The 12,824-nt window shown below is 56.4% G+C and overlaps 1 protein-coding gene across 12 annotated transcripts in view; it reads left to right on the forward strand.

Annotated features, from left to right (window-relative positions):
• CAMTA1 (calmodulin binding transcription activator 1) overlaps positions 1-12,824 on the forward strand; it is a 731,766-nt gene that overhangs the window by 240,992 nt on the left and 477,950 nt on the right. The window lies entirely within an intron of this gene.

Consider the following 12,824-nt stretch of genomic DNA (forward strand, 5'->3'; position numbering starts at 1 on the left):
GTTCTTAATGGGAGTTGGCAGTGTATAGCTGTCAGTGACACTTTCTGTGCAGATAAAATCCTGCCAAGCTTGAAAAAGAAGCCAAGTGCTTGCAACGCTGCTTCTGTTTTATATTCAGGTTTATAACAACCTGGAAGGACTTAAACAGCAATCTGGGCTTGCTCAGGCTCTTCCGACTCTTGAACTGGATGTGTCAGATCAGCCCGTGTACATCTTTATCCGGCCGGGGTGGAGGTGAAGGGCCGCTGGCGTTGAAGCAGAATCGGTGTCCAGTTGTCCCCGGACAGTCTCTGCCTGCCCACCCTCTCTTGAGAAAGCCTGGATCCCCATGGGCTTTGTGGTAGCCTCTCTCTGAGGCCGCAGGGGCACCCGCAAAGTTTTAACCCTGTGGCCTCAGGCTAGCTTATCAAAGATTGCAGACCTCTCAAAGAATAAAGTGGAAATCTCAAAATTCATGGCAAGACTTTTGCCGCTGTTCCGACAGATTAACTGGAACCAGATTTGTCCTCTTGCCATCAGCGATTATAAAACCGGACAAAATATGCGAAATAAACAATTTCAGATGTTACGCAGTAGTCAGGGTAGGACTGCGGTTCCCAGGAGGAGACTGTGGGCCCTGAAGTCGCTCTTCTGTATTTCGGCTTGGTGGCATTTCAGAACTGTGGTGTCAGGGGATGTACCCCATGCAGAGCACAGTCATCTTGCTGATTCAGGAGACAGACATCAGAGTCTGGGGAGGTTGAGATGGCCAGGATTCAGAAGGCAGAGGATCAGAGAAGACAGGGCCTTGTAGAGAAAGTGCTCCAGAAATCTGCCCGGGCCTCCTGGAGAGTTCTGTTGGCTCCTAAGCGGCTGAAGTGTAAGGTGACCCTCCACAAGGCTGGGCTAAAAGCATCTAAGGGCTGTCAGGGGCAAAATTCCCAGAGCTCACACAGGACCGAGAGGTCTTCAGACTCTGACCAGCCAGACTGCAGAGTCCCCCTCACATACATGGGACACTCAGTACAGATGGAGGAGGGGTAGCAGTGGGGCTTCGACCCACCTTTACAGAGATTAGAAATCATGTCTCGAGAGGATCAGGTCGATCCACGAGTGCCGCAGATGCCAGCCTGAGCAAAGCCCGACACTCCATAGCTAGAGGTATAATGGCCGACAGTGTTCCAAATGTGACGAGAAATGTAAACCCAGTGATTCCCCGAAGCTCAACACACCCCGAGCAAGATAAATACAAAGAGAACCACAGCAAGGCACGCCGTAATCAAATTACATCAAATCAGCGATTAAGAGAAGACCTTAAAATCAAGCAGAGGGGGGAAAGGGACTCACTGAAGATAACAATGGTAAGAAGTTTTGCAGATTTCTCGTGAAAGTGATGCAAGCCAGAAGACAATGGAATGAAAGGTTTTAAGTGCAGAGAAGAGAAAAACCTGTCAGCCTTGGATTCGATGTGCAGTGAAATTACCTTGAAAAGTTGACGTGGAGAAAGATGTTTTCACTAACCAGACAGGCACACAAATCAACACATGCACACGTCAGAGGCTTCACTGCTCGGGGACCCTCGCTGCAGGGAATGTTAAAGGAAGTTTCACGTGAAGAAGAGTGGCACCAGGGGAACCTGGAGCTGTACCGAACTGCAAGGGGGTGCTGAGAATGGTAACTCTGCAGGCAAACATATCACCTTCGTTGTTAATTTGTTTCAGAGGCAATTAATCGCTTACATCACTGCATCGGGGTCTGTAACATATCTAGAAGTAAAGTGCATGACAACAAGCAATAGTAGGAATGATGGAGGGGGCAACGCGAAAGTACCCTTTCCGCCCCAATGATGTGCGTGAAGTGGTGTGATATTATTTGAAGGTACATCCTTTTAGGTTAAAGAAGCCTAGTGTAAATCCTAGAGCAGTCGCACATAAAACAGAGGCAAGCGTACTAAGCCAACAGTGGAGTTAAAATGGCACGCTAAAAATTAATCAGTTATTCCAGCTGAAGGCAAAAAAAAAAAAAGAGGAAAAGGGGACAAAGAACAAACGGCACAAATGGCGTGATGGTCAGGACTAACTTGACCCCATCAGTAATTACACTAAGTGCAAACAGTCTAAACATCCCGAGTACAAAGCACAGAACTTGGAGTAGACAGAGATTTCTGAAACTGGGGAGGAAGAGAGAAAATGATAAACTGGACTTAAGCAAAATGGAAAACTTCCGCTCTTTGAAATGTGACTGGAAGAAAATGAAACAGCAAGCCAGAGAGAGACTGGAAGGAAATGGCGCACAAACCTGATGAGGGACTCACATCCAGAATACGAAGAGAACGACTGTAATTCAACGATAACAATACAGGGAGCCCAGTTAAAAATTAGGCAACAATTAAAACAGATGTCACAGAAGAGGATGTATAATGGTCAATAAACACATGAAAAATGTTACATATTTTCAGTCATTAAGGGAAAGCAAATGAAAACTTCAGTGAGTTAACGGCACACCCGCTAAAATGGCTAAAATGGAAAAGACCAGCAGTGCCAAGTGTTGGCAAAGACCAAGGCGTAGCGTTGGCGAGGTGGAGCGACTTGAATTCATGCACCTTCCGGACGGAGCTGCAAAGCAGCACAGACACTTGGGGAAACACTTCGGCAGTTTCACATAAAGTCAAGCACATGCTTAGCACACGACCAAGAAGTTCCATGCCTGAATTTCCACCAGAGAAAAGTGAAAACGTAGGTCCACAGAAAGACGTGTGAATGAGTGTTAATCGTAGTTCATTTGTAGCAGCCCCCCAGCTGGAAACGACACCGATGCTACTCAACATTTGAACGAGTAAACCGATTATGACTTGCCCATCCGGTGGAATGATTCTCTGCAGTGGGAAGGAATGGGCTACTAGTGATTCACACGGCAGCACGGGTGCGTCTCAGAAACTTGACTTTGAGTGAAGCAGACCCCAAGAGAGTACATACCGTAAGATTTCCTTCGTGTGACACTCTAGAGCAGGCTAAACGAGTCCTCCGGGACAGAGGCAGGTCCGTGGTGGCTGGAGGCTGCCGGGCTGCACAGGGGCACAAAGGCACTCCTAGTGTCTCGGACACCCCCGTCTTGGTGCGGCAGTAGAGACGCAGTGGGTTGGTGTGTTCACCTACATCGAGCCATGCTTTCAAAGTGGGTTGTATTTCACTGTATGCAAATGGTCCCTCAGTGGAGCCGATTAAAAAAAGTTTTAACCCAGTGACCTCTGTGGGCCAGGAGTCTGCACACATCACCTCATGCGACATCTGTGTTGCCCCTGTTCCAGGGGAGGAGAGGGCAATGCCTTACCCCATGTCGTGCAGCTGAAGAGAGATAGAGTAACTCTTTTTTCCCCCACTCTACAAGAAATGCTTTTTATCTCCCCAAATAGGCAGGTTATTTCTTCTCACAAATTAAAGCGTGGGACGCACACTGTTCCGACGCCTGTCACACCGCTGTGTGGCTGGCATCGAGGAGACTTGCCGGGGACTCCTCCCTGGCGTCGTTCGGATATTTCCCTTGTTCTTCTCCTGGTCTTTCCATCCCCTCCCTGCACTTCTTAGCGTGTTTTCTGGGATGTTAAGTATCCTCAGGGCTGCGGCCGACCCTTGTATCAGTCAGGGCCCAGACAGGTCACAGAGACTACGCTGGATGTTTGAACAGAGAAAACTTAACATGAGGAGTTGGTAACTAGTAAAAGGCGGTTGACCACTAATAGGAGTGAAAGGAATTTCTAAGAACACTACTCTTCTAGGTTGAGGAGGAGTAGACAGCCAATAGCCTAGGGACCAGAATAGTACCCGTGCCCCGTAGGCTGGCATTCAGACCACCTCAGGGTGCTGGCCGCCATGGGGCACAGAAGCAGGGCGTCCGGCAGGGGCTTGGTGTTGCTTGAGGGTGGGCCGGAGGGGGTGCACCCTGAGGATCCTGGAGCCCATCTCCACGGCCCCTGGGCACCCGCTGTAAATAACAGTGGTGATGATGGGGATGACAGAGGATGGAGACCAGGAGGGAGGTGTCCTCTTGCCACTGTCGCCTTGCAGGGTCACTTTGTTGCTCTGTTGATGAGGCTTCCCAGTCTGCTGAGCGGTTCCAGAGAAATGTTTCCAGGCCCCGGCTTCTGGGGCACAAAGCGGGACACAGAAGGGTGAGATCAGCACGAAAAGATGGTAAATTGGCAACGGGCACACTTCTGGAATACGGGCTGGGCAGTCCTGGGAACAGCTCCATTAGCAAATGATGTTTCATGCAGGGGCAGTGAGGGCTCTGGTGACATGTCTCTCTGCCCCAGTCTGTTGCTCCAAACTGTGTATTTCTGCACAACCTGGATCGTTGGGGTCTTGCAGTGCACTCAGTTTCCAGTCCGGGAACACCAGAGTGGGAGCCCCAGGGTCATGCACCTGCAGTGTCCCAGCAGGTGAGGCGGGTGAAGCCAGCCAGCCAGGGGGGGAAGGCGGCCCCCTGGGAGCCTGTGCCACCCAAAGGGGCGGCTGCTCCACAGTTCCAGCCAGTTGCGTGCCCTGCAGGGGTGTGGGCCCCGAGGTGCCAGACCTCGCTTTTCAGGAGAAGCTAGGAATTTCCCCCTCCCAACCTTCACATATTGACAAGCAAACCGAATGGGGGCTGGCACCGTATGCACCCAGCCAGCGCCGCTCTGGGCGGATTTGCCCTGGGCTTCCTTCGCTTTGGAGGTGCTCTCACTTCCTCGCTGTCCTGCGGTTTATGCAGCCCGTTGCTTTGCAAGCCCCGTTTATTTCACTTTTGAAAAAACATTCCACTTTCAATTCATTTTCATTGTCCTAGTCCAGGTGTCATCGTCTCTCTCCTGGGTTGTAACCCTAGTGTCCCATCGTGGTCTCCCCTCCGCCAGGGGCCCCCAGCACAGTGCTCCTGCGTCTCCCCTGCGCTTCAGAGCTTTACAGGACCCCCAGCTCCTGTGGCTCGGGCCCCCTCCCCTCGCACTTTAATCCCTGCCCTTTCCAGCTCCGCATCCTGTCGCTCCCCGCCCTGCAGACTCCAGCCGCTTCCCGCGACTCAGAGCTCCCCAAACACGTTTGCTTTTCCCACGTTCCTGCTTTTGCGGCGCTGTTTCCTTCCCCCGATGCCCTGACCGAGCGTCAGCCTGGCAACCCCCTACTCAGCCCTCAAGACCCAGTGGAAGTGTCAGCTCCTTGCCGCAACCTTTGCTGGTCTTCTCGGCACGAGCGCATCCCTCGTGCCGCTAATTTAGTGCCCGTCGTCTGTTCTGCAGTTGACACGCTGGCCCTGGACCCTGTCTGCCCTCTCAGCTGTGTTTCCCAGGACCATCACTCACTCCTCTTTGTATTGTTAGGGCCTCATGCAGTGCTTGGCGTGTAGTAGATGCCCAGTAACTCACTGGAAGATTGAACGAATGAGTGAGTAATGAAATGAATGAAAGACTAACTGGATTGCCTCTTGCCTGAATCTTACTCCAAACTCCGTTTTTCTGATGGCTCGTTGTGTCTGCTCCGATTGGAGGTCTGTTGGTCGTGAGAGTGCTTTACCGTGTCTGAAGAACAGCCAGCCAGCTGGGCTGGGCTTGCGTCACACGTCCAGGCTGGTAGGAGTTTATCCTGAACTGCTTTCGTGTTTTGTGGGAAGTTCTCCAGACACGTGGATCAGAGGAGAGCCCTGCTACCCCTAGCAAAAATGCACAGACCGTTATTTTGTGTGCTACTCGTTTAGATCAACAACTGGTCATTTGGAAGGCACTGGGCGTTGGTTTGGACCTGTGGGTGGGGGCCCAGAGCATCTTGCAGAGAGAGGGTGTTGTCTTGGTCTGCCAGGTGCTCAGAAGTGTGTCCATGGCTGGGAGCAGGGACGTGTAGAGGGGGCGTTGCACCGCTGGACCCAGGGTTGCAATATCTATCTCGGAGGAGAAGACCCACCAGCTAAATGCACGGGTCGGGGAGAGAGCAGGCGAGAGGGGCCGCTGGCAGCGGGGTACCGCATGGCCACTCACTCACTCAAATCAAGGCCAATTATTTTGTGTCAAGTGCAGTGAGTGGTGAGTTCTGGGAAAACTTGCTTCCACGGTAAACATGTTGGTTAGGAGTCATTAATAGGACATTCACACCTCCCTAATACCGTACATAACCAGAGATCTGGCACCTCAGAAACACCCAGAGGACATTAAGTATGAGCCTTGAAACCGGGAGTACTGGAAACGAGATATTTTCGCCCCTCGTCGGGGAGTGATGCAACCGCATCCTGTGGCTCTGGCAGATGCGATCCGGCTGCTGGGGGGGTCCTGGCTTTTTCCCCCCTCAGCTTTCGTCCCTTCCAGATAGAACCCTTGCACGAAACTCTCATAAAAAGCAAACTTTACACAATGATTCCTTGGTTGAGAGATCCAATTTTGGGGGGCAAAATACCTGAGATTATGTAGCCCACAAACTGTTTTTACTGCTTGGACTCAGGAGAATAAAAAACAAAACATAGCTTGTGGTTGTTCTCTGTGTTTAATTTGTCCCGATAAGGACTCCGGGCCCCTGGAGACTGGCCCTCCTCTCCCTGAGGTTGGGCCCATGCCCCGAAGACAGGGCGAGGGTGGGCTGCCCCAGGAGAGCCGATGGAGGGCGATGGCAGGAAGGGGACTCCTGTCCTCTGAGGGCGGCTGCAGGGGACATTGTGCCAGGAAGCCGCCTGCTCCAGGGCTGGGAGGGTGTTTCTGTGGGGTGTCCGCTGGGGGGAGGGGTCCCTCCTTCCGGAGAGGGAGTGGACGTGACGGCAGCTTGGGCTGAGAAACGGAGGGGCGTTCCGTCCCTCTGAGAAGCCCACGCCCCCTCCCGGAGGAACGCGGGCTCCTCCACGCGGGGACAGGATGCCGCTCTATGCCCTGACGCGGACCCGTGGGACAGCAGCCCTGCGTCCCGGGCAGCCTTCACGGCCGCACACCTGCCCTCATACCGGGGCCCCGCGCCAGCCGCCGGCGTGCACGGGGCACAGCGGTGCTGCAGTTTCCGTCATCATTCCCATCCGGAGCCACCCTGCCCCCCATCGCTGCCGTGAGTGTCGGTCGAGGACCCGAAACACGGCTGCTCTGAGCTGAGACCGGTCGTTCGTGGACAGCACGTGGCAGGGTTTGGAACGTGGCGTGGGGGGAAATGCAAAATGGCTTGTGACTCCTTTTTTAATGAGTGAAATCATATTTTGGATACATTAGTTTAAAATAGAAAATAGACTAATAAAATATGTGTTAAATATTAACTTCTCCTGCTTCTTTTTACTTGATTTTTTAAAAAGATTTTATTTATTTTTAGAGAGGGAAGGGAGGGAGAAAGAGAGAGAGAGAAACATCAATGTGTGGTTGCTGGGGGCCGTGGCCTGCAACCCAGGCATGTGCCCTGACTGGGAATCGAACCTGCGGTGCTTTGGTTCGCAGCCCGCGCTCAACCCACTGAGCTACGCCAGCCAGGGCTACCTAATTGTGTTTTAACGTAGCTCCCGGCGGTGTTAAAACCACCCCTGCGGCTGGCGTCTGTGGCTCACATCACGTTCCCAGGGGGCTGCGGGCCTGGCCGGGGGCCGCCTTCTGAACGGGGGCGCCCACCTCTTCACGTGGGCGGGCTCCGGCCTTCACGGCAGCGGAGTTGCCTCAGAAACAGGCTCTGTGTGTCCGCGTCCGTGGGACGAGACCGCTGAGCTCCTTCATGCAGCCCCCATCCGTGCCCGCAGTCATCTCCGCACACACGATCTCACGGGGGCACCCCGGGGTGCGGGAGCTGAGACCCGGAGCCCCCCGGACACCGAGAACCGAGGAGGGCACCCACCATGCACACAGATGCTAGCGGCACAAAGGGCCCAGAAGCTGGAGGTCACCGTGGAGTGAGGTATCAGAGAAGACTTCCTGGAGGAGGTGGTCCGAGAACAGGGCCGGGCAGGCTGTGTCGGCGGAATCAGTGTGCGGGGGCCGAGGTGGAGGAGGCCACGAGGAGCCAAGGCAGCACAACGGTGCATTCTCCCTTGCTGGTCCCCGGGGCAGCCTCCACGTGGGCCCCCCGAGCCTTGCCCGCCCACAGCCGGCTCACCCCGGTGGGCTTTACATTCCTCCACCTGAAGGCATCAGCCCGGGGCGGACAGGCCCAGCCCCAGGTGGTGGGCGGTCAGCGTGCCTGTGGGCGGTGGCCACGAGCGGCCATACGGCGTGTGACGAGGCACGAGTGCCCCGGGGTCCTGCCCTGCGTGCCGGGGCTTGTCCGTGTCTCCGGAGGGGCCCCCTGGCTCCCCTGGGGCCAAGTGGATCGAAGGGGCCCGGGAGCCGCCTCCAGTGTGTCCCCCGCCGCACACAGACACCAGGGCTTGGCGTGGGTTTCCAGTTGGGCATCCAAAGGACAAACTAAACATTTAAAATCTGCAAGCTGGACAGTCTTTGCTTTGGAACCTGCAGTGAATTCCCTCATCTTGACAGTCCAGTTACTCTCCTCAGCACTGACGCAGGGCTCGGATCCGGGAAGGGAGAGGTGCCCAGGGGGCCGGGGAGCCGGGCAGAGCCCGCAGGCCCAGGGTCCCTCTCTGCAGGCAGGGAGGAGGGAGGGCTGGCACGCTCCTCGCCTCGGAGCCCCACCTCGCAGGCTGTCCACACCGCCCCCCCTTCCTGTGTGTTGCAATTAGACACACGCGAGAGTTGCCACTAGTGAGTGGCATTTAGAACATTCACAATGTCGTGTAACCTGCACCTCCGTGTAGCTCCTGACATTGCATCGCCCCAGAGGAAACCACACCCTTGTGAGCCGTCGCCCCCACGCCTGTCCCTCCGGTCTCCGGCAGCCACTCATCTCCTCTGTCCCTGTGGAGTCGCCTGTTCTGGACGCGCCATGGACATGCAGTCGCACGGTGTGTGGCCTCTGTGTCTGGCTTCTTTCACTCAGCATCGTGTTTTCAAGGTGGACCCGTGGGGCATGTATGGTGACTTTATTCCTTTTCTGGATGAACGGCATTCCGTTGTAAGAACCCGCCCTATTCTGTTTATCTGCCCACCTGCCGACGGACTCTCGGGCTGCGTGCACGATTGGCTGTTGTGATGAGAGCTGCCAGAACTTCCCTGTGCACATTTTTTAAAAAGATTTTATTTATTTATTTTTAGCGAGGGAAGGGAGGGAGATAGAGAGAAAGAGAGAGAGAGAGAAACATCAGTGTGCGGTTGCTGGGGGTCATGGCCTGCAACCCAGGCATGTGCCCTGACTGGGAATCGAACCTGCGATGCTTGGTTTGCAGCCCGCGCTCAGTCCACTGAGTTATGGCAGCCAGGGCTCCATGTTCACATTTCTGTTTGAGTCTCTGTTTCTACTTCTCGGGGCACGCTCTCATCTTGTTGGAGTGTCCTGTGGGTTTCCTGGGCCAGACTCTGAGAGGCAGCAAGTGGGAAAATCATGCACATGCTGGGTACCAAGGGCCCTGGGGTCGGCCACCGCCATGCTGGCCTCGGGCCGGTGCCTTCGGCTCTCTTTGCCTCGGTGTCCTGCACCGTGAGAAGGAGATGGGTCGGACTTGTGTTCCCACCGCCTTCTTTGGAGCCCTAGGCTGGGGGCGCTTTGGGGCGAGAGGGAGGCCAGCCAGGAGGGGCCTGCGATCCTTCTTTTCCAAACCTCTTTTCCTTTCACGCAGCCCTCCCTTCTGGTCTGTTGTTTTGTCTGCCTTAAGCAAAGGCTTCTCGGATGGAAGGGACTCCCTCTCCCCGAAGGAGATGAATCAGACAAGAGTTGGGGGTAGGAATAGGCCTGATCCTGCTTGAAGGAGAGGCTCTGCCCATGGCCGCTCTGTCCGGCCCCTCCTGGCCTCCCGAAGGGCAGTGGGGTGGTGACGTGACTCCAGTCCGTGGGGAGCGGGAGGCTGCCAGCCACTTGGGGAAAGCACGGCCTCCCGCCTGCGGTTCTTCCTGTCTCCGTGCGGACACGCCGTGGCCGTCCTTCAGGAAATCCAGAGCAGCGGTGGGGAGCGTGGGCCCTGGGACCACTCTGTATGCGTTTGGGCTCTTGTTCTAGAGACCAGCCCTGTGACCTTGGGCCTCAGTTTCCGCACCTGTACAATGGGCGTGGTTCCTGCTTCATAGTTTTTGCTGAGGATTCCGTGACGTCATCCTCCACGGGCTCCCAGAGCAAGAACCGTCGGCCTTAGGCGTCCCTCCACCAGTGTCAGCCGTTGGGGCGGTGGTGGTGATGCCACGGGCAGTGATGTCCTTCATCCCCCCGGTCATCCCCTTCCCAGCCCAGGGCGCTCTTCTCACCTTCCTGCTCTGGATTTGGATGGTTCTTACCTGGCCCCACACTGTCCAGCATCTAAGTGTTCCGTGTGGCTCTTGGGCATGTGTACGTCTCTCTCCCCAGCCTGTTCCTAAGCTCCGGGAAGGCAGGGTTCGGCCCGTGGTCCGCCCACCTGAGGACGAGGCGACCCGAGGTGCGGGCGAAGGGAATGGGCTGGGAGGACTGGGAGGCCTGGGTCTGGGAGTAGACGGGCAACTGAGACGTGCCCGGGCCAGCTGGGAGCCCGGCAGCGGCGTGGTGGCGTTCCCTGGTGGCCGAGGTCAGCACCCGAGCCTGGCCAACTCGAGCAGGACAGTGCAGGGCCTGGCTCAAGGTGTTCTGTCTCCTTAGCTCAGAAGGGCTGCTCGGAAGTGGGGTGGGCCCTACCACGGGGGCTCTCTGTGGGGGTGTCCCTGCAGTCTGGGGGTGGGAGCGAGTGCTCAAAGGCAGTCCCTAAGTCAGCGTGACTTCCTGCGGCCTCTGCTTGCTTGCATGGCAGCCCGGTAGGCTGCAGTGACCCGCTGGCTCTGGTTCCAGAGCCGACCGTGTGGCTGGCCCTGCCAGAGGGCTAACCTTGAGCAGCTACGGTGGCTCGTCTCCCCGCTGCTTGACCATGAGCCCTTTCAGGGCAGCCTTCGCGCTGGTCCTGTTCCCTGACCGGTGTACAGCGCAGGTGCTCGGTGTGCATTTGCAGAGGGAACCCGGAGCGCAGTAAGTGGTCCAGGAAGCTTTTCTCTGCACAGGGCAGTCGGAGTGGGAGGCTTCTGCTGGGCTGGGGTGAGGGTTGGCCGAGGGGTGTTCCTGAAGGCCTTCGGGCGTCTGGGTCCTCAGGGCACTGTGATCCGTCTGGAGGTGGCTTGGATGCACCGTGTCCCCATCCTCTGCGTCGGGGGGTCCCTCAGCTCTCAGCATACTGCTGGGCAAGGGCATGGATCCAGGGGGTTCCAGTTGGCACAGACGGTTTCTCGGATACCAAACCCCCTAAAGTTCAGATAGGTGGGCTGACACACACATGAGCTAGGGTTAGCCACTCCCAGCTCCAGCCGCTGTCTGCCCTCAGTGCTTTGTGAAGCCCAGTGGGTACCGCAGACAGTTGGGAGGGTCGCTGCAGCTAAGCCGGACCAGCTGCTGCAGTGTGACCATTCATTGTGGGCACAGGGGGGAGAGGGTGGAGGGTGGGGACCCGTGAAAGTAAGTAAGTCCAGCTGCGCTGGCAACTTCTGACGGACCACTGGCACCCGCTACCTCATCACAGACCTCTGGACGGGCAGCTCACCCTGTGCAGACCCTGTCATGACGATAATGGTAGATATGCTTGTGGGCACTGCTAGATGTAGTATGTGTATTAAGAACTGTCACTCCTTGTAACTGCCCAGGTGTTCCGTAGCTCAGTGTCGTAGCAAACGGAGGTCTAAACCGGTTGAGTCATGCGCTCGAGATCTGGCAGCTGGAAGGCGGCAGAGCCAGCAACCATGCCGCTCTGTGCTTCTGGAGCACGTGTGCTTCGCTGCGGTGGGACGTCACCCCCCCCACAGCCACTCGGTGAAGGCCAGCGCACACCAGGGAAAGCAGTTTTGCTGCATTTAAGCGCTTGCTTCATCTGTCTGCAGTGATAAACATATACAGACATACAGCACATGCAGAACACACGTGCACAGTCACACACTTACATATGCACATATATCCCTATAATGCCTGCTCTCCCCCTCCCCCCTCCCATCCATCTGCCCACCCAACCATCCATCTGCCGGACAGACACGTATCAGGACACTGTTAGGTCCTGGGATACATCAGTCGTGACGTATTCTTTGCCCTCGAGGAGCTCATGGGCCAGTGGGGGGTGCTACCCAAGTAAACAAGCAATTAGGACACACGGTGACCCACCCTTCGCACTGGTGGAGGGCGCCAGGCGCCGTGGGGGCACGCGGGATGGGCAGGCAGCCCATCCGATGCCGCTCTCTCGTGAGACCTTGGGGAGAGCGTTTTTGGAGGAGAGGAGAGAGAACACGGAAGGCCCGGGGACGTGAGGGAACGGTGTGCTGGTCCCTCAGCCCCTTTAGCTGTGACGAAGGGTAGCAGCTCCTTGGATGAGGCAAGCCCGCGTTCGCCACAGGTCCTGCTTCCAGACGGGGGTGTCCTGGGCTCTGCGTTGCTGGTCACCGGCTACCCCGGGGGAGCAGCTTGTTTCCATGGTCACATCACATGCCGATCTCCACTGGGGCTGGGGGCCTTCACACGGCGTGGCGGGGCTGGCACTTTCCACTTGAGCCTGCTTCGCTTACCTGGTTTTAGGTGGCAACCTCTGCTTTTTCTTCAAAGCCGAGTTTAGCTTCTCAGGTCACGGGCGGCAACCGCACTGTGCCCAAGCCCCGGGGGGCTGACGTGGAGGAAGGCCACCAGCCTCTGGGCCGAGGGCTGCTCCCGGGCCCGCTGGCTGCAGGGAGCGTGCAGGCCGGGGCCTCTTCTCCGCGTGCTCCTGATCGTGAAGGCAGCAGCTCCGTGCCGTGGCATCGCCAAGATCAAGGGAAACATGCACTGCCGCAACCTTAATTTAACTTACAG

The sequence above is a fragment of the Phyllostomus hastatus genome, unplaced genomic scaffold (assembly GCF_019186645.2).
Source record: "Phyllostomus hastatus isolate PE091 unplaced genomic scaffold, TTU_PhHast_1.1 phas_scaffold_182, whole genome shotgun sequence".
In the NCBI taxonomy this organism is placed as follows: Eukaryota; Metazoa; Chordata; class Mammalia; order Chiroptera; family Phyllostomidae; genus Phyllostomus; species Phyllostomus hastatus.